The sequence below is a fragment of the Mustela erminea genome, chromosome 9 (assembly GCF_009829155.1).
Source record: "Mustela erminea isolate mMusErm1 chromosome 9, mMusErm1.Pri, whole genome shotgun sequence".
In the NCBI taxonomy this organism is placed as follows: domain Eukaryota; kingdom Metazoa; phylum Chordata; class Mammalia; order Carnivora; family Mustelidae; genus Mustela; species Mustela erminea.
Genome location: NC_045622.1, coordinates 80,070,298 through 80,090,974, shown reverse-complemented (window position 1 = coordinate 80,090,974; position 20,677 = coordinate 80,070,298). Strand labels below are relative to the sequence as shown.

General features: G+C 41.5%; 1 long non-coding RNA gene across 1 annotated transcript; it reads right to left on the bottom strand.

Annotated features, from left to right (window-relative positions):
• Nucleotides 1–6,333: 6,333 nt before the first annotated feature.
• LOC116599083 lies at nucleotides 6,334–17,189 on the bottom strand. Its single transcript, XR_004289236.1, has 4 exons — nucleotides 16,993–17,189; nucleotides 7,432–7,518; nucleotides 7,047–7,218; nucleotides 6,334–6,435 (listed from the first exon to the last, which is right to left on the bottom strand). It is a non-coding gene; the product is annotated as an uncharacterized LOC116599083 (long non-coding RNA).
• Between the last annotated feature and the right edge of the window lie 3,488 nt (nucleotides 17,190–20,677).

Here is a 20,677-nt window from a genome sequence, read left to right as displayed (position 1 = left end):
ATTCTGACAGTCCTTAATGCTTAGTTTAATCCCAAGAAGCAAAGTAAATCACAATATTGTGTGATTGTGGGGGACTTCTGCAAGCTTAAATTATATATCTTCTGACCCCTTGAATTACACAGTTGGGTAGACAAAGACCCATTTCCAAGGCAGCATCATAACCAATGACTGTTCTAAGCTATGCCTAAAATGAGCGTAAAAGAACCCTGTAGGTTACCGCTCCTCCTCTACGTGGCAAGACTCCTGCAATGGGATCTTCTCACCTGGAAGTGGCTGGAGAACTGTCTAGAGAGTAAGAAAGGAGAACCATCGAAAACTAAATCTACTTTTAAAAATTAGGCAGGAGAGAGGGCCCCTGGGTATCTCAGTGAGTGAAGCCTCTGCCTTCAGCTCAGGTCATGATCTCAGGGTCCTCGGATCAAGCCCCACATAGGGCTCTCTATTCTGTGGGGAGCCTGCTTCCCCCTCTCTCTGCCTGTCTCTCTGCCTACTAGTGATCCCTTTCTCTCTGTCAAATAAATAAATAAAATCTTTTTTTTTAAAGATTTTATTTATTTATTTGACAGACAGAGATCACAAGTAGGCAGAGAGGCAGGCAGAGAGAGAGAGAGGAGGAAGCAGGCTCTCTGCAGAGCAGACAGCCCGATGCGGGGCTCGATCCCAGGACCCTGGGATCATGACCTGAGCTGAAGGCAGAGGCTTTAACCCACTGAGCCAACCAGGCGCCCCAATAAATAAAATCTTTAAAAAAAAAAAAAAATTGGGCAGGAGAGGGGCAAGAATTGGCCCAAGCATTTTCTGTGAGGACATGGAGGATAATTTTCAAAATGTCCAACTTACCCCTGAGAATTCAGGCAACATGTGATACTCCTCAGGTTTGCTATACGTGAAACTTTGGGTATGTGAAGAAGCCAGAAAGAACAATTATAAATTTTCCATACAAAATGTGTCCTAAGAATAATGTTGGGTAAAGAGAGCATTTGTGAGAAGTGCTTATGTGATAAGCAACTATCATGTTAGTTTGGCTTGCCTTCTATCCTCTGTCCCCGAATGGGGCATTATAAAGAAAGTCCACAAGGTCAATTTCAGAACAAGCTGTATCTGAAGCCTTCCTAATCAAACTCCAGTATTGATAACACTAATGAAGTACAAGGAATATTAAAACTCTTGTAACACATTATACATTAAAATCTCTACCCTTCTCTTTCCTTAGCCATCATCTTACAATACCACCATATTTCCCCCCATGTTTTCTTCACTCTCCACTTTCAACTGACCATAAAAGAAATTTGAGCTACATTTTCGTGAAAATGAGAATGTCAATAACCAGTATAAGGCATGAATCATGAAAGCAGGAGCCATGTGTTTCTTACTCACTATTAACCCACTGTGCTGAGCCCAATGTCTGATACATGGTAGTTTCCTGTTCATTCATTCATTCAGTCAGTCATTTCACAAGGATTTCTTGAGCACCAAATACATACAAGAGACTATTCCAAAAGCTTGCTATACAGCAGGGAATAGAATAGATGAAATCCCTGCCCTCATTAAGCTTACATTCTGATGGAGCAATTCAAACAATAACCAAATAAAGATATAACATGTAAATCATTGATAAATACTTTAGACGAAAATAAAGTAGAAAAAAATTGACAGGAAATGTCAGGTGAATGCAGGCAGTGTGGATAGGATGTATGGTGTTTAACGGTATCAAAGACCTCTGGGACAAAATGACATTGAATGGAAGAACTGAAAGAGAGAGTGAGTCCTGCAGTTGTCTAAAGCAAGAGTGTCCAGGCAAAGACACAAGTCCAAAAGTACTGAAAAGAGACTATGCTTGACATACTTAAGGAGCTATAAGGAGGCCAGTGTAGTTGGAACAAAATGAGTGAGGGGGAGAATGGAAGGAGGTATAGTCAGAAAAGTACTGGAAACCTTAAAGAGGAAGAAGATAATGTAGAGTCCCACAGGTCTTTTAAAGATCAAATCATATAATTTCTTTAAGAATATGGGTTTTTGTCAAATGAGATTGGAAGCCCCTGGAGAGTTTTAGCAGTGGGGTAACTTGACCTCACTTCCTTTCTAAAACGATCTTTCTGAGCGCTATGCTGAGGGCTACTAGAGACAGGCCACTGCAATTGGCCAGGGTGGGAGTAGGTAAGCCAATTAGAAGGCTAATAAAGTAACCCAGGTGAGACGTAATGATAGCATGGACCAGGGGAATATGGGAGAGTGGTAGGAAGCTACTAGGTTCTGGTTACATTTCAAGGATAAAGGGCTGATGGGATTTGCTGATGGATTGGAAATGGAATGTAAAAGAAGGAAAGAAGTTAGAGACGACGTAGAGATTTTTATCCCAAGCAACTGTAAAAATAAAATTGCCATTTACAATGTGGTAAGACCATGGGAAAAGCATATTTTGGAAGCAGGGGCAGGAATCTGTAGTTTGGATTGCGGCATGTTAGATTTGAGTTGCTTATTAGATATCCAAATGCTTATCAAGTAAGTAATAGCAGTCTAGGGTTAAATGGAGTGGTCTAAGATGTAACTATAAATTTTAGAGCCAAATTAAATAAAAAATATTTAAGGTCATGAGACTTAATAAATTAATTGAAAACTGATTATAAATAGAGAAAAAGACCAAGAACAAAAGCCAGAGACTGAACCCCATGATTTAGAAATCTGGGAGTTGAGAAACAATTAGCCAAATGAGACCAAAAGGAGTGGCCAGTGAGATAAGAAAATCAATAGAGAGGACTCCAGTAATTCATTGTTATTGAAAATGAAGGAATGAGTGAATAGGATCATGACTTCTGAGGCGAATGCCAAGTCTTGGTCATCCTTGCATTCCTACTTGCATATGGTCTTAAAAGAGCAAATAGAGTTATGAAGGCAAAAATTCTAATACTATTATTTCAAAATGAAACTGACTGGGCTGTAAAGCATTTCACTTAAGAATCCAAACACTGGGGCACCTGGGTGGCTCAGTGGGTTAAGGCCTCTGCTTTCGGCTCAGGTCATGATCCCAGGGTCCTGGGATCAAGCCCCGCATCGGGCTCTCTGCTCTGCAGGGAGCCTGCTTCCTCCTCTCTCTCTGCCTGCCTCTCTGCCTACCTGTGATCTCTGTCTGCCAAATAAATAAATAAAATCTTTAAAAAAAAAAAAAGAATCCAAACACTGGCACCATACTATGAGAGTTCTTATCCCACTTTATTACTTATTAGCTCCATGACTTTGACCAAGTAACTTAGCCTTTCTCTGCCTCGGTCTTTTCATCTGTAAAATGAGGATCATAACTGTGTCTCTCTCATAGGACTGTTAATAAGATTAAACGTCGAGACATATAAACTCCCTGAATAGTCCCTGGTACTCAGGACATAACCAAGCAGCTATTATTACTATCTGGCACATGATAGGTGATCAAGGACTGATCCAAATTTGTTTTAAGCCAAGAATTCCCTCAAAAGAGAAATGAACAAGAAAATAAAGTTATTGTGAGGCATTTCAATGGGCCCCCAAACTTTCTGCTTAGTGATATGCATGTCTATTACATTTTTTTTAACAAGTTGCCATTTCTAGGGTCCCTTTGCTAATGCAGTATTTCTCTTTGCACTGTGTGCATACATTCACATTTTTTTGTTTGTTTTAAATCTTATATGGGTGCTAAGGGAAGTCCTTTTGTCCTAGTTTACTTGAGCTGCTAGAGAAGGATAGCATACTAGAGTCTGGGGGGCTTATAAACACAGAAATTCATTTTTCATGGTTCTAGAGGCTGAGTAGTCCAAGATCAAGGCTCTACTATATTTGGTGTCTTGCTATATCCTCAAAAAGAGACAAGGTTGAGGCTGGGTCCTCTTTTTTAACGGCACTAATCCCATCTTGAAAGCTTTACCCTCATCACTCAATGATTTCCTAAAGGCCTCACCTCCAAATACCAGCACATTTGGGGGATTAGGTTTCAACAAAGGAATTTGGGGAGGACACAGCATTTTGACTATAGAAACTTGTTAAATTGAAATGCCTTACCTCAAAAAAAAAAATCCTATGTTTTGTTAACATATTAAAGGTCAGAATTTCCTAAGGAAACTAATCTAACAGGAAGAAGGGGGTTTTTTCAGTCGGAGAAGAAAAGGAAAATGAATATTTTTTCCATATCAGGTGGAGCGAAAAAGAAATTCATGTGGTAATTTTAGTTTGCATATTTTTTCCATCCACTCCCACTAAGGGCTTTAATTTTGTTTCTTTAGTCTGCATTGTTTTTCCTTAAAAATACCACTCCTTTCTCCTTGTTTTGCTTCATCTCATACTCCAGTGAAGGCAATTGAAATTGAGCCCTATTTTCTTCTAGGTATGTGGTACACAAAGAAAATTCAATACATAGTTGATCTCATCAGATCAATTAGAGAATGATGATTTGCTTCCAAAGTGATTCTTAGCTTTTCAAAAAAGGTCCCAATAGGATTTCCTAAAATAGTTTTCATTTGCAGGGGGCATTGCTATGATAATCTATTGTTGAGAACTTGATTCAGCATATAGTAAATACTAAAGGAATATCTATTTTTGTTGATGATACAATCTACCTGATACCATACATATTTGTGTATATGTCTGTCCCTCCCCTAGAGTCATGATGGCAAATGGATTTTATTGCTTGTTCCAACTCAGATTGATTGGAAAGAGCTGCCTAGAGCATTGAGTTTAAAAGGATTTTGAGACTGAATCCAGGTTCAGACAGAAAGAGCATGGTGATTGACTAGCAATGTCTGATGTGGGAACAAGAAGGGATAGTGGCTGCATATGTGCTTAGTAGTCTGCATTAGCAGTAAATATCTTCAAGGAAAGATAGAATGCATCTTTGAATAACTCAGAGAGCATAGCACAGGTTAGAGCATGTGTAGTTGCAATATATATTTGCTGAACTCGATTAAATGGAAGAATAGTGGCCCTCAAGACTATTTGCAATAAACTAAGTAACTTTCTCATACATGTCTGCTACTTTCGTCACCCACCCAACCTATTCATTAAGCACTTATCAGTTGGAAGTAGTCCCTCTATATCCACACCCCCCCACCCCAGAGAGCAAAATGATGGTGCATGCACACATACCCCTTAATCATAACCCCATGATAACAGAGTTTTGGGGTTTGCTTTGTTTGCCTATAGGACCTATGTGTCTCTAGGACTCTGCCTACAGTTACCTATCCCAAGTTCATGATCATCCTTGAGCATTGTTACCTGGTAAAATCATGACAATAGGCAAACGAAGCACAAGTGAACAGGTAGGTCTGGCCTAGAAGTTGTATATGGCCTAGAAGTTGTCACATGTCTGCTTTCCATCTCCTATATAAAAGGGTAAATGTTGGCAGTCCCTTAAGTAAATCAGATCGTAATCACTAAAAAAGTATATAATCTAAAGGTTTTCTGACATCAGTAAAATGGTCACCAATATTGAGAGTTTTAACAAACTCTAATAATGACAAGAAACTTAAGATTTTAAAGACACCCTGGCTTTTTAGCAGGAAGCATCCCGTCTTGGGTGACATAGCTGAACACTGCATAAAACTCTGGGGCAAGGTCAATAATCATGTGGGAAATCTTACAGGTAGCACATGGCATTGTTTGTGTAGCAGTGTAAATGTTTTCTCAGTTTTACCCAAATATACTGTTACACAGTCTGGTTGCATGGAGGGGCTCCTATAAGTCTGTAAATGTCCTAAAATTCCAAGCAAATTTTGGTGAGTGGGTACATTTTTCTAAGAGATTCCAGAAAATGTCCAAAATAGTTAAGAAGATCTCCTACAGGGCCTTTACATTATAATTCATGACTACCTCCCTTTCCTCTTGTCCATGGTTCATCTTCATTCATCTTAATTCCAGGTTCGATTTGTGAAACTGTTAGTTTTTTTCCAAAATATATACTATCCATGTCAAGGAAGAAAAGGGTAATAGGGTCATATCGGGTATAACAATCTCTTCGTCACCCAAACAAAGCCAAAGGAAGTGCTCAGTAAACATTTAGTGATGGAAGGAATGAACCGTCTATTTATAACAGCAGAATCATTGAGCTGTTAAGTAAGATTATTATAGGCCTCTAGTTAGGGTTTGATTTGATGTCATTGTGTTCACAACTTGACTTTTTTAAGAGCTTCAGATAAAGGAAGGAACTCATTTTAATTCTGAATTTAAATATTACAATAGATAGCAATTAGCACAGACATCAAAGGAGTGGAGAAAATTTCATCATTAAGAGGATAAGGATGTTATTATAACCAAAGAAAGATGATCAGATGCAAACCTATTAAAGTAGCTGCTAATAAAATAAATCTTCATAAAATGGGTTAAATTACCTCCTTAATATTAAACAAATGATTTTACAGAGGTGTCTTGCTGGAACTGAATATGAGGGCAGGTCATGGCACATTAGTTCCCCTGTGTCTGCGTTCCATGATGAAAACAGAAAATAAACAAATAAATGTAGTCATAATCACAACAATATTTATAGAGCCACTTCTAATACCTTTTACATGTTCTCATGCTTAATATCTTTCACATGATCTCATTCCTTTATTAGATTGAAAAGTATATCAGGTCAGGTTCAGGGTGTTCTAAAACTCAAATGTATAACCAGTTGGAACCTATGGTTGTTTTATTAACAAGGTAGTACCTGTGGCCTCTGGCAATTTTTAGTTACTTCCGTTCCTCTACAGGGAGGGGAATTTACATTCTCTTCACATTTCATTCTGCTCCCATACACACACGGATCAATCTCTGTGATGGAGTTTTCATGTCTCACTGTCATTCTTTAGCATTGGAGGACAAAAATAAGGTTCTAAAATAGTTCTGATATAGTGTGTGGGAACAGCCTTGCATCCATGGGAATTACCTGAAATCATACAATGTCTTAACTGGTCACAATTATTAAACCTCGGCAAAACTACATAGTCCTTCAAAAGCAAGCACAAAATGGCTCACAAATGAGGTGACATCTCTGTTTCACACCCAAGGACAGCAGTGCAAAATAATTTGGGATGGAAAGCAAAGCCTACCTTATCCAACTGAAGAGTACAGGGGATCTTGAAATTGTCAGAATGCAATTATCCCCGCTGGAATTTGGGCAGGCCAGCATCTGACACTTCCAAGCAATGCGGTCGGCCTTTTTAATGAACATGAAGCCTCCAGATTGGATTTCTCCTCAATTCAAGGGATAAAACCTGTACTCTGAGAATATAGAGTGCAGAGATGTTAATTAGTTCACTGCTGTCAGGTTCAGAATTTCCCTCCTAGAGACCAATATGTCTAATGCCTTTCTCTCAGAGAGGGAAACTGAGCCCTCCAGAACACCACACGGTAAAGAACTGAGTAACTTTGTTTTTTTGTACCACGAAATCCCCAGTTTCCCCAATTCAATTTAACTCAACGACTATTTATTACCTCCTGCTCTGTCTCAGATCTTTCACAGGAGTCCTGGGAATTTAGAGAAATGCAGGATACCTGGTTTCTGTTTTCTAAAAGCTGCCACTGTGGATAGAGGGACAGATACCGTGACACGAGTAATTCTTTCAGAAGGCAGATGTGCCATGGGACTCAAGAGCCAACAGCCATGAGGGTATGCCAGGGGTAGTTCCTTCTGCAGAGGAATCTGAGAGAAGAGGTCTGCCTTCCTGTGCTTCGAAAACCCCACCATAACTTCTCCCCTGGTTTGCCCTCCCAATGGGAGTTTCTGCTCTGCCATTTCTCAGACCCAGCTTTTACATAAAACTTGTCTGGAATTCATTCTCTTTCCTAAATTTTGGGCCTTCCTAAATTTTAGGCTTTCCTAAATTTTGGCTTGGGGATAGGAATGGATTCAGGTTTTGTGAGACCTGAAGTATATACAACTTGGGGGACTTTTTAAAAAAGACTACAAGGTAGGGCACCTAGGTGGCTCAGTCAGTTGTGTGCCTGCCTTCAGCTCAGGTCATGATCTCAGGATCCTGGGATGGAGCCCTGCATTGGGCTCCCTGCTCAAGTAGAAAGCCTGCTTCTCCCTCTCCTTCTACTGCTCCCCTCACCACCCCACCCCCCACACTCATGCTCTCTCTCCCTCTTGCTCTATCTCAAATAAATAAATAAAATCTTAAAAAAAAAAAAGTTGGGTGGGGGAAGAAGACTACAATGTTACAAACACAACCTCAGGTCCAAAAGGGAATATTTATTTAGAATTTTAAAAAGATCACAAAAGAAGCATTGCAGCCTTGAGGGTTGGGTCTTTTTCTTCTTAGGTTTCTCTGTCAAGTTGCCAGAACTGCTTACATAGGAATTCTTTCTAATTGCTACCTGGCTTCCACCCGCCACTATTCCATTCCACCTCCCGCCTGCTGCAGCTCCCAGAAACTCCTCTCCCCAGGAGCCTGTGCAAGTGAAGTGCTTCATTAGCTTCACAGTAAGCCTGACTTTGCCTGGGGAAATGACTGCCTCAAGGTCACACAGTGAGGACACTGGCCAATCCGGGACTAGAACCAGCTTGCTTGAGTGGAATGAGCGTAGACTTCGAAGTCACACAGACCTGGTTCCCATCTTGTCTCAGGCACTAAAGAGCTGTGTCCCTTTGTGCAAGTCAGTTCTCAGTTTCACTTTCCCCCTCCCTTAAGTGGAAATGAGAAGATTAAGCACACAGAACAGTGAAGTATTCTAATTGCCAACACTGTTCCTGACTGGAAGCAATGCTCAGTCACTGGTAACTATTAGAAAGACTATTCTTTTCCTTGGCAATGCTCTCTTCTTCCATGGCTAAATACAATTCCTAGATTTTAGCTGGGCACATAGATGTCCCGACTCAAATCTACATTCCCCAACCTGTATCTGTGTCAGATAGATTTGGGCATGTGACTAAGTTGTGGCGGATGGGATATAAGCAAAACCAGTGTCCATCTTCTGGTAAGTATCCTTAACGCCACAGAGGATTGCATACATGAATCTCTCCAGGTAGAACTAGAACTTTATAGGCTATTGAGTCCTTAATGTGATATGCCACAACTGGAAGGTCTCAGTGGTGGGATTTGGGTCCTGTGGCAGACCAGTGAGAGCTGCTTGTTTAAAAGTTGCAACTCGGGACGCCTGGGTGGCTCAGTTGATTAAGCAGCTGCCTTCGGTTCAGGTCATGATCCCAGCATCGTGGGATCGAGTCCCACATTGGGCTCCTTGCTCGGCAGGGAGTCTGCTTCTCCCTCTGCCTCTGCCTGCCATTCTGTCTGCCTGTGTTCACGCTCTCTCTCTCTCTGACAAATAAATAAAGAAATCTTTTAAAAAAAAAAAAGTTGCAACTCACCCAACTCCGCTGACAGCTATAGGTAGGATGACCTGGTTTTATCATTATGATCAGAACAGCAACCCATGCCTATTAGGTGGTTACCATTCATGGTATGCTCCCTCTCTGCATAGCCATACGATGTCTAAGTAACACATTAAATTCTCTCAAAAGCCCACACAGCAGGGATGATCATCCTTATTTTACAGATGAGGAAACTGAGATCAGAGAGGCCAAGTGACTGAACCAAAACAAGTGACCTGTCAATGACAGAGTTTATCAAGATCCAAATCTCGGTCTTAAACCCAATCCCTTAAAAACTGCACTGAGTTTTTCCCACAAAATGAGACCTGGTAAGACTGGGTTCGTAGAGAGTTCATATAACAATAAGCATCCAGTAAGTCAGTCCAGAAATGTTTATTATATTTACTATTATATTCATTATTCTAATAGATATTTTTTATTATTACTGTAACAAGCTAGCCCCAACCTTCGTGGCTTATTTACATCAGCAACCATATTATATGTGATAATTTTGCGACATAGGAATTCAAGCAGGGATAGGCTAGCCAATTCTTTCATTCCACATGGCATTGAACAAGGACAACTGATGGCTTTCAGCAGGGGCTGGGCTGATGTGGAGGTTCCGGGACAGTTTCTCTCACGTACACAGCATCTTGGCAGGGTAAACTGGAAGGCTGGGCTCAGCTGGGCCCCTTTCCCTCTCCAGGTAGTTTCATGGATTTCACATGGTTTTTCTTTTCTTTTGAGATTTTATTTATTTATTTATTTACGAGAGAGGGAGAGAGAGGCAGAGGCAGAGGGAGAAGCGGGTTCCCTGGACTCGATCCCAGGATCTTGGGATCATGACCTGAGCCAAAGGCAGACACTTAACCAACTGAGCCATCCAGGCACCTTCACATGGTTTCTCCAGCAGGGTAGCTGGACTCTGACATGGTGGGTCAGGGCTCCTAGAGCAAGTGTTTTAACAGACAGGAAGAGGAAGCTAGGAATCTCTTAAAGCCTGGACCCAGAAACTATCACAGTGTCTTTTTTTTTAAATTTTTTTATTTTTTTGCCCTATTCTATTAGTCAAAGCAGTCAGAAAGCCCCACAAGGATTTGAGGGAGGAGCACCTAGATGCCACCTCTTGATGAGAGAACACAGTCAACTTCAGTTAATTCCAATACTAACCCTATTGAAGGAAATTTCACAGAAAGAGGCAGACAGATAATGTGCCTTTTTGAAATATGTATGAGTTTTCTAGGACTGCCATAACAAAATACCACAGACTGGGTGGCTTTAACAACAGAAATTTACTTTCTCACAGTACTGGAGACTAGATGTCCAAGATCAAGGTGCCAGCAGGGCTGTTTTCTTCAGACGTCTCTCTCTCTGGCTTGCAGAGGGCCACTTTGTCTTCACATGGTCTTTCTTCTGTGCACACACTTCCCTGGAGTCTCTCTCTTCTTTATCATGACACCATTCATATTGGATTAAAGCCCTACCTGTGCATCCTCATGTTAACGCAATCACCTCTATCTCTAAGCATAGTTATGTTCTGACATACTGAAGATTAGGACTTCAGTATTGGAAGCTGGGTGGGGGGAGGGAGAATACAATTCAGCCCATAACAAATGTCAAATCTAATGCCATTATATAAGTGGAAAAATTTGCCCAGGTCAAACAATACAATGAGTAATAGAGTCAGAATGAGAGTTCTTTCCAGAGCAATCCTTTTCCTAGCACATCAGATGATTCCAAGACTTCTATGCTGTCTTAAAGGAGTCAGGAAACAGACAAAGAAACCAAGAAAGACCCAATGTGAGGACCAGAGATTTCTCCTTTTCTCTGGAAATTTCAGGCTTTTCACAGTTGCCTCTATTCCAAGTCATTGGGTTCATGGGCCTCTCTGCAGACCTAGATCTCTGATCTGCTCATTTCTTTCCCCATTTCTTGGCTGACATTTCTGATGTTCAGGTCACTATTTAGATTCTGAATCACAGTAATATTAGAGAATATGATGTCCTTGTTTCTGCCTTAACATAGATCTGTCAAGACTTTGGGAACATCTCCTCAGCGATTTGCAAACTCAGACCCATTCTGGGACTCTGAGTCATCGCATTAGTGCCCCTTAATTTGCAGCGTATACCCCATCTTTGATTTGTAGCTCTTGGATTTCAAGAATAACCTGCATCTTAGAAAGGAATTGGCCTATGTTCTGTCTAGGCTTCTTCTACGATGCATCTGCTACCTTCTAGGATGGAGCTGAAAGAAGGAGAGACACCAGATGTGGCTTAAACCTTCCTGGAACACGAGACAGTTGATATTCTGTGCTCTTCTTCCAGGCTCACCTTGCATTCCAAGCTATGTTTCTGTGCTGTATGAGGTTAGAAAACAAATATTCCCAGAGATAAAAGGGAAAGTCTAAGTCCAACTCATGTAACAAAATTATATTAAGCTTCAATTATCTACCAGCCATGGTGTGGGGGATGGGATAGGGGCGATATAGTTAATGGAGACTGGCTTGTTGCAATCCTCTAACACACATTAGACGGCAAAAAAATCCATCAGAGATATATTAAGGGAGGGAGAAGGCAAAGAGGGTAAATGTAGCCTTAAAAGCATGAGCTTTGGAATCTGAAAATCTTGAGTTTTAAGCCCTACCCTATCACGTACAAGATGTTTGACTTTAGGAAAGTTAGTGCACCTCTCCATAACTTGGTTATATAACACTGAGAGGATTCCTAACAGAATAATGTAGGTAATGTTCTGAACACAGTGCCTGGCGTAGAGTTAGTACCCAATAGATGGTAGCTGTCATTTTACGTGTCTCCCAGTGCAACTGTAAGAATTAAACGATCTAGACTCTTGATCTTCCCCAGACCTCCCCTACACTCAGTAAACGATTTCTTCAAACACGCCATTGCTCATGCCAGAACGCTTTGCCATCCTTATTGCACATGAACATATCACCAAGTCCTTTGATTTACCTTCTAAATACATCTCCTATCTATCCACTTTTCTAATTGTAAACCTCTATTTGTAATGGACTCTCACCCAGACTCTATACCTAGACCCTTCTAATCTAGTCTTCACAGGGCATCCAGATTTTAATATATAAACTTAATCATGTAACTTCTTCATTTTAATGGTTCCCCAAAGCCCTGAGGATAAAAATCCAAAATGTTCCATAGGCCCTACATGGTCTAACCTAGCTGCTCACTTCTCCAATCTCATCTTGCATTCTTCCCTTCCTCTTTCACTATACCCCAGTTACATTCCCCTTTTTGGTACCAAGTTATGCAATTTAACATTTTTCCCACCTCTGGTGGTTTTAAAATATGTTATAAATTTCTTCAGCGATCCTCCATTTAATAGATGAAGTCTAATGTTCTCCCTGCACATAGATAAGACTTGGTGACTCACTTCTAACACATCGAATGTGGCAGAAGTGAAGTTCTATGATATCTGAGGCTAGGTTATAAAAAGGATTGCTTCTGCCTGGCTATTGCTTGGATTGCTTGCTCAAGGAGAAACCAGCTGCCATATTGTAAGAACACTCAAGCAGCTTGTGGAGAAGGCCACGTGGGGAGAAATTCCACCAACACAGCAACAATTTTCCATGTCTGTGAATAGCTTCTCCACCAGATCTTCGGAAGATTACAGCCTTAGCTAAAATCTTGACTTCAGTATCACAAGAGATCTGCCCTGCTCTGCCCCCCAAGCCAGAACTTCCCAACTAAGTATTCCTGACTAAATACTTAAAGTCAGTAGTTTAACATGAAAATAAACATGTATTACACCAATATTTTGGTGTAATATTGGTGTAATACATGTTTATTTTCATGTTAAACTACTACGTTTTTGGAGTGATTTGTTACATAGCAGTAACTACCTAAAATATCCCTTCAGGAGTTTCACAGAAGCTGCTTTCTCTTCTTGCAACATTCATTCCTCCTCTGTTCCTCAGGCTAACCCTTACTGGGGATGCAGAGGAGGGCAGGGTAGTACGAAAGCAGGGATTGGCAACCCCTTGTTACCTTGACGGAGAGAGAGGCAGTTAGAGATAACAACATGCATAAGAGCATCATACACATCTAAGGAGAAGCTCCAGAGAAATGCCTCCTTCTCTTACCTGCTTCCCTGAATTATTGACAACTCATAGCAGCCTGAGACCACTTAAAGCAGTGGACCTAGAACAATTCCTGCCAAGAGCTATCTAATTGAAAAGACACAGAGCTGAAAAGGAATTTTGACTGAAAACTAGAATTCTGAGTTAACTTATGGTATGACTGGTATTTTCCACATAGTTCATTGGGGAATTTTCAAAGTTTCTGGGAAGTGTATATTTTCTAATACCAAACAGGCAAAACTGCATGATTATCCATTCTAAAAGCTCCATATTTTTCTGCTATAAAATGATGGGGTTGACCACAGTGACCTGCTAGTCCGTCCATCTCCTAGCTCAGGGATCAGATGAAGGAGTTAGGATCATAGGCAAAGTCATGGACAGTGCTTTTTCTATGACCTAAAGGAAAAAAAAGAAAGAAAGAACTTTTTCCAGGATTGATGAAAAGGAAAAAGTAATTTAGAGGAAGAGTCCTGCATGTTGTAACTGATTATTTACATTTCTTTGCTGAACTGATGGAAAAAGTACCATTTTGGGGATGAAGAGCAAGTGGAAATGTGATGTGTTACAACAGCAGAGCCCTTGAGCCTGGGAAAGTTGGTCAAGTTCACCATGTGTTATGAATAAGGACTTCTACAGGATTAATAAATGCCTATTTTAAAATGTTCTCAATGAATAAATGGACAAGGTTCTCCTTCCCCCCCAACTCACCCTCTACCCCCCCCCCGTCTCTTTATTTTCTATTTCTCACTTATTTTCTGATCAAAAATCCATTGTTTATCCCTCCTTTTGTGACTAGTGAAATTTTGCCGGTAGGAACACTGCTCACCGAGGGCCTTTTAGAAAAGCTAGAGCCATTCTTCTGGCCTTCATTCTGTGCCAGAATCTTTCTACTCTTGTTTCCATAAGGCACTCTTGTCGCATCCTATTACTTCCACTACTTTTAAATGATATCACCTCAGTGAGGTACCATCTTTTCTCTCCTTACAAAAGAAAACAGACCTAGTTTCTTTAACCTTTCAGCAGAAGCAAATTCCCCAAATCCCTCTGTCATTCTGGTTGCCTTCTGCTATGCCTTCTCTAGTTCCAAAATATCCTATTTATAGAAAGAAACCCAGAATGAGCTCAGGACTTATAATATGACCTAACCAATCCTCTTTACATGACTAGAATAATTTTCCTGACTTCTTTTCAGTTTTGCAATGTGCCCAGAAAATTCCAAGCCGATTCACTTTCCTTTTATTTCAAAGCATATAAAAAGACAAACATTTAAACTATGGCCAATGTTACTTATAGTAAGAGGTGGATGTTCATTGTGTTCAGGAACTTTCTAGAATGTTTCTAAGAGCATGTTAGAATTTGTGGCTGGTGTAATATTAGGATCAAAAAAAGAGGACTATTACTTGAATTATTTTTCATTATTTGGCATTCACTCCAATTAATAAAGTGATTAGCTAGGTTTCAACAAAGACTGTAATCCAAATGATGCCATGGGTTAGAGCAGCATGTGCAAAGTGCGGTCCAGCCCCATTGGGAATTTTTTAAAAACGCCAAATCTTATTTCTCATGCTAGACTCAGAATCTGCTTTTTAAAAAAGCTACCCAGGTAGGGTGCCTGGCTGGGTCACTTAATAGCACTGTGACTCTTAATCTCAGAGTTGTGAGTTCAAGCCCCATGGTGGGGTTAGAGTTTACTTAAAGGAAAAAAAAGAAAAAGCTGCCCAGGAAATTCATGCGCCCATTAATTTATTTAGAAAAATGCATGGGTAAGCACCTGTGAAACTATCCCTCCGGATGTTTTAAGTAGATTAAATCTCAAACATAGCCTGTGAGGCTCTACCACAATATAGACTCTATTACTCTTACAAGTCATCATTTGCATTTTCATAATTATGTGACTCCTTGGGATTTGCTTCCTCATTTTACTTGATTTCTAACATTATTTTATATTTAGCTAAGTATGTTTTCTTCCAAGTCCTGACCTGACATGCTCTTGACCTGTCTTAATCTTCTATCAGCTTTTCACATGAAAAATGTCACTTCCCCCTACTTGCCACCCATACTTCCTCTTATTCATCTCTTGTCTGTAAGACAGTTTGGAAAGAGTCATTCAGTTCTTCAAAATCCCATGTGGTCTTGATTCAACCTCATTATGCGGTTGTCTGGTTTTTCTGAAATTGAGTTAGATCATGACCAGATCTTTTGTCTTATGCTTACCTGTCAGGCTTAGGAATGCACCAGGGTTATTGCAACTAAACCATAACTTTTCCAAAGCTTTCTCTTGCTTGCTTCTTTTGGATTCTCTGATTGTTTCCTTCCTATCTAAACTAGGTTTGTAACTGGAAGATTCCTTAGGTTCTTTTTAAATATAAGCTCAACATCAGGTTCTTGGCAATCATTGCCTATTCTTGTTTTTAGAAAGCTTTCCAAATTGTGCATCGTGATTCTTTGCCTCTCCTTCTATTGCCTGTGGAGAACCATTAAAAATCAGGAAGTGACTAAGGGAGCTGATCTTTCTTCCTACCTGGTCAGAATCACTTCTTATATCATAAACAGAACTCTTCTGCTGGGGTTTTTTTGTTTTGTTTTAGTTTGTTTTTTTTGGTGTTCTTTTTTTGTTTTTTTTTTAGTCTCCAAGACAGCACTTATGTCACCATCTGAAGCTTCTCTTTGAACACTCTTCTTCATCGGTTATAACAAGTGATCCTTAGGCAATGATTGCTGACATCTGGGCAATGATTAGCCAAACACTCTTCCAGTGTGTCATCTTCACCTAACTTCCAACTCTTCGTGGATTAGATCTTGGGTTTATTTGACTCTGAGATTTGTTAGGACAGGAATTATTGATATATTGGTCACCAGCCTCAGGAAATGGCAGGCATAGAAAAAGTACTAAAGGGGAAGAAGTAGGAGTAAGAGAGAAGAAAGGAACTAATCCATCAAACACAAGGTGAGACGGAACACTTGGCAATTAATTACAATCAAATAGATTTGGAAAGAAAGAATGGAAGTACTGTCTCATCACTTCTGCCTTGATAGGGGGAGGGAATAACCAAACCATCCTTTTTAATGTGACATACTGAATTTCCTTTTATAAGAGAGCAGGCTTTGTCTCAAGAGATATTCCAAGCATCTGTTAATTCCTTAAGAAAAAGAAATATTCTTCCATTTCTGATTGCCCAGACTCCTGTTTTGTTACCACTCTCTTACTAATCCTAAGACTCTTTAACACATCTTCTTTATGATATTCTTGTGCCTTCTAGTCTAGATAAGTCCTTTCTTATTAATTTTTATACTCATCTTCATAAAGTTACAGTCAGAGAACAAATTTTACAACTATGGCTTTGGCAGAATGCTGCATGTGAACATTAGAGAATTCACCTACCAAGAACACAATATTCATGGTTTCCAAACAAAAATCCTTTCTTCTAGGTTATGTTAATACATCTTGCTTTAAAATCTGGGTACATTGTTAAGTAGTGATCTTTAAGGAACAACATTTGTTTAAATCAGTTTGTTTAAAAGGATCTTTAAGGAACAAGATTTGTTTAAAAACAGTTTGAAATGTTCTTACCATTACTAAAAATGAATGGGGTCAGATGAACCTAGAGAAGTGGGATACTCATATCACAGCTGACTCCGGTTGTGTGGAGAAAATGAGATGACCTCAGGAATAAGCGCTCCTAAGATGAAAACTGTGGCAGGTACAGTACTTGGCATATGTCTCAACAAATGAAATGACTGCAATAGTTGCTTATATTAGACACTGGATTTCTGCAGATGGAAAAAAAAAAAAAAGAAAATATGTAATTGAGTGGGAAGAAGAGAAAAAAAGATGGAGAGCTGATCATACACCAGGAGAATTCACCTTCAGATCACTGATGAAATCAAGTCCAGAAAAAAAAAAAAATACTGCGTGTTAAACACCTTCTCTTCATTCCTCTCTCCAAGACTCTGTAATAACTCACATTATATAGCAGCCCTTTTCCCTCATCTTGATCTATGACTTGTAGGTTTTAGCAATGACTCCAAGAAAGAAAGGCAATAGTCAAAAATATTCCTTGGAAAATATTTTCAGTACAATTATGTGTTGTTTAAATCATTTCAAACTAATTGATCATTCATGTTTTGAATCCCCAGTCACCCAGACTAACAATTCAGGGTAACCTACCATAAAATATGGCATTAGTTTTCAGAATAAAGATCCATCAGAGAAATATCTGATAGTCTCTATACAAACTACAAACTGCTGACAAAGAAGTCAAATATATATACAACATGGACACAATGGGAATAATTATGCTCATATAGCGATCATTTCCCTGTGTTATTTCAAGGTTTCAGATCTGTAATGGAGTTACTGAATAGCCAGGGAAACTTCATTATAGCATTATGAATTGCATTCTCAGGAAACCAGTTTTGTCCACAAAACCTGTACCCCAAGACCTCTGAGGATGGTATGTTCCAGCTGTCCCAGTCTTAGGGCAGCATCTGCTGGCTAATTCATGGATCGACAAAAAGTGGCAGTTTGTAGACAATCTAAGCAGTCCTTTCAGTTGGAGGGAACTATTGCATTGATGATTGTGAGGGTGTCTGTCACCCTTTTATCATAACCTACCTCAGGTGTCCAGGAGCCTGGCAAATCTACAACTGTCCCTAATGAGGTCTAGGAAGCGTCTGTGTATGTGTACCTTGGCTGGAGCCTAGGATAAATTGCATTGGCTCTGGAAGCATCTCTAGAGAGGTCAACTCAACACTAGACTTACATATAGTAATAATAGCCTGGTGCCAATGGGAGTTCCAATGAACAGAAGTCCAAATACAGAATAAGGAAGTAAAGCTTGTTTTCCAGGAGGAAGGCATTTCTGGAATGGGAGGGGGAGGGGAGTAGAACCTTGAAGAGCCACAGAAAGCTAATGTTCTGTTGCCTCTAATCGTATCGTGTAACTGAGGTTTTTACACATAAGGAAGCACGAATGACATTCAAATACAGTACTTTTGACTGGCGTAAAGAAAGTGCAGCTTGGAAAGGGCTCGGTGGTCTGAAACTTAAGACCTATCCACCATCTTATGCAGCATCTCTCTGCCTCATCCCTGCAGTCAATAGCGCCGCGGCCAGGGCCTGTGACGACGTTGATGGGCTCTCCTCTGTGGGAACTCTGGGTGGAAAGCAAAATCATGGTGTTGGTGCCAAAACAACGAAACCTGAAATCCTTCTGGGGACTTCCCGGGGTACTTGCGCTCCTCAGAGCGACCGGCATCTCCATAACAACTGGTTTACAATCCTCTTCGTTTCTTCTGCTCGGCTCGCAGGCACCGGCTGAGGAAAGGCAAAGGGCAGCTTCAATGGAAAGATACCTTGAGTTAGCGCCTCCTTAGGCTGGGGAAACGTCGCCAAAGATCGAGTTATATAGCTTGTTGCCCGAGATTTCCCGAGTTCTCCCCCAGTCTTCAGAGAGTGGGGCCCCTCTCCTACCTCTCCGGCCTTTATTTTACACCGGGTTGGGGGGGGGGGGCGGTGAGGGAGTGGGAAGGTGGTCTGTTCTACCGTGCTTTTTTTTCTTTCTTCTCCTTGAAGTTCATCCTTTCCTTTCTAAGTTACTTTCCGCCGACACGTGACCTCTCCACTTCCCAGCCTGCGCAGCCACTGGTGAGGAAGCGCGGGTCTAAACCGCGGGGCTTCCTGGGAGAGACCCCTCCCACCGCTCGCAATCCCAGCCCAGGTTCAACCCGCGCGTGGCTCCCCTTCCCCGCCGCGCTCACCCAGCACCCGGCCGGCCGAGGGGCCCCCCGGACCATGCGGAAGCGACTCCGGGGAAGAAGCACCAAGCGGACGCGGAGCGCCGAGCCGCTGCGGTGGCACCCCTCTCTGCCTTTGCCAGCGGCTCTACAGTCCGCGGCGCGCCAGGCCGACCTAGCTGCGCGCCGGGGCTGTTAACTCTCATTTGAGAAGCCATAACCTATTAGAGCAAACGCAGTTATAACTTCATTCAACTCAGCCGCTCGAGAGCTCGGTTTACACAGGTTCCTGTGGGCAACTAGTGGCTCGCCCCGGTGCCTCTCGCCTAGTCATCAGTCCCTAAGAGGGAAAGGAAAAGTTATCGGGCTGATGCGCGCTTCGACGCATGCAGTTGTTCCCAAGGACAAGTCACCTCACCCACAGCCCCCGCCGCCTAGCCCCCAACCCCCCACTTGATCATCACTCACGACCTCATCAGCGGGAGACCCTTAGTCATGATGGGGAAGGGGGAGGGGCACGAACTTTTCTAAGAAGTTTCCTTTCTACCAAGGGCGTCACAGTGAGTTGGTCACGTAAACAGCACGAAGAGTCTTCGTTGCCGCCCCCCCACCCCCTCCCCCTGCGTTCTTCTTGTATTATTATTAAAGCGGTAGCCTCCTGGCGCTGATAAGCAACAAGTTCCCCAGCGGTCTTCCCGCCCTAGCCTGACAAGGCGAAGATTTTCTTACCTGGCGACAGGGAAATCTCCCGAGCAGAGCTCAGCTTTGCCAGAGCCCCAGGTGTGACCTGAGCAGTGGGCAAGGAAGCGGTGTGCAGGCTGGATTATTTTTATGAGGGTACCCTGAAACTCCTCACTTTCCCCGGGAACTTTCTGTGCCAGGACCCAGCGACGGGCGGTTGGGAGGAAGCCCCAGGAACCACCCGCTATTTAGCAGGGCAGTTGGGCAGTCATTGGTAACCTCGCTCATTCATTAGAATTACGTTAGAACTCAAGAGAAAACGTGTCTCTCGGAGTGAGGGCGTTTGCGTAAATCTATAGGTTTTTCAACCTCGATGCCAGTTGCTTTGTCTTCTGTAGTCGCCAAGGTGGTTGAGAGTTTAAGCTTGCGGATATTGCAAAGGGTTATTAGATTCATAAGTCACACCAAGTGGTGGGCGATCCACTGAGCAAAGCCGAACTTCTCACATGATGACTTCAAACAAGACACATTACCTTCCAGCATCTGTTGGGGAGACGGGATTTTAAGACACTTGAGTCTCCAGGACAGCAAAGGCACAATGGTGAGTAGCAATAAACCCCGCATTATAATTGAAAAATCTTGACATGTTGCTTAACAACGGGCATATCACAGCTCTTCCTGGCACTTAACACGCCAAAGAACAGCAGCTACTCAGGCCAGGAGAATCGGGTTTTTACATAGTGCAACTTTAATTGGAATCATTTGAGATTTAACACAGCAATGTGGAACTGCGTGGAACAAACTTGGAGCTGGGGGGGGGGTGTTATATTGGCTGTTCA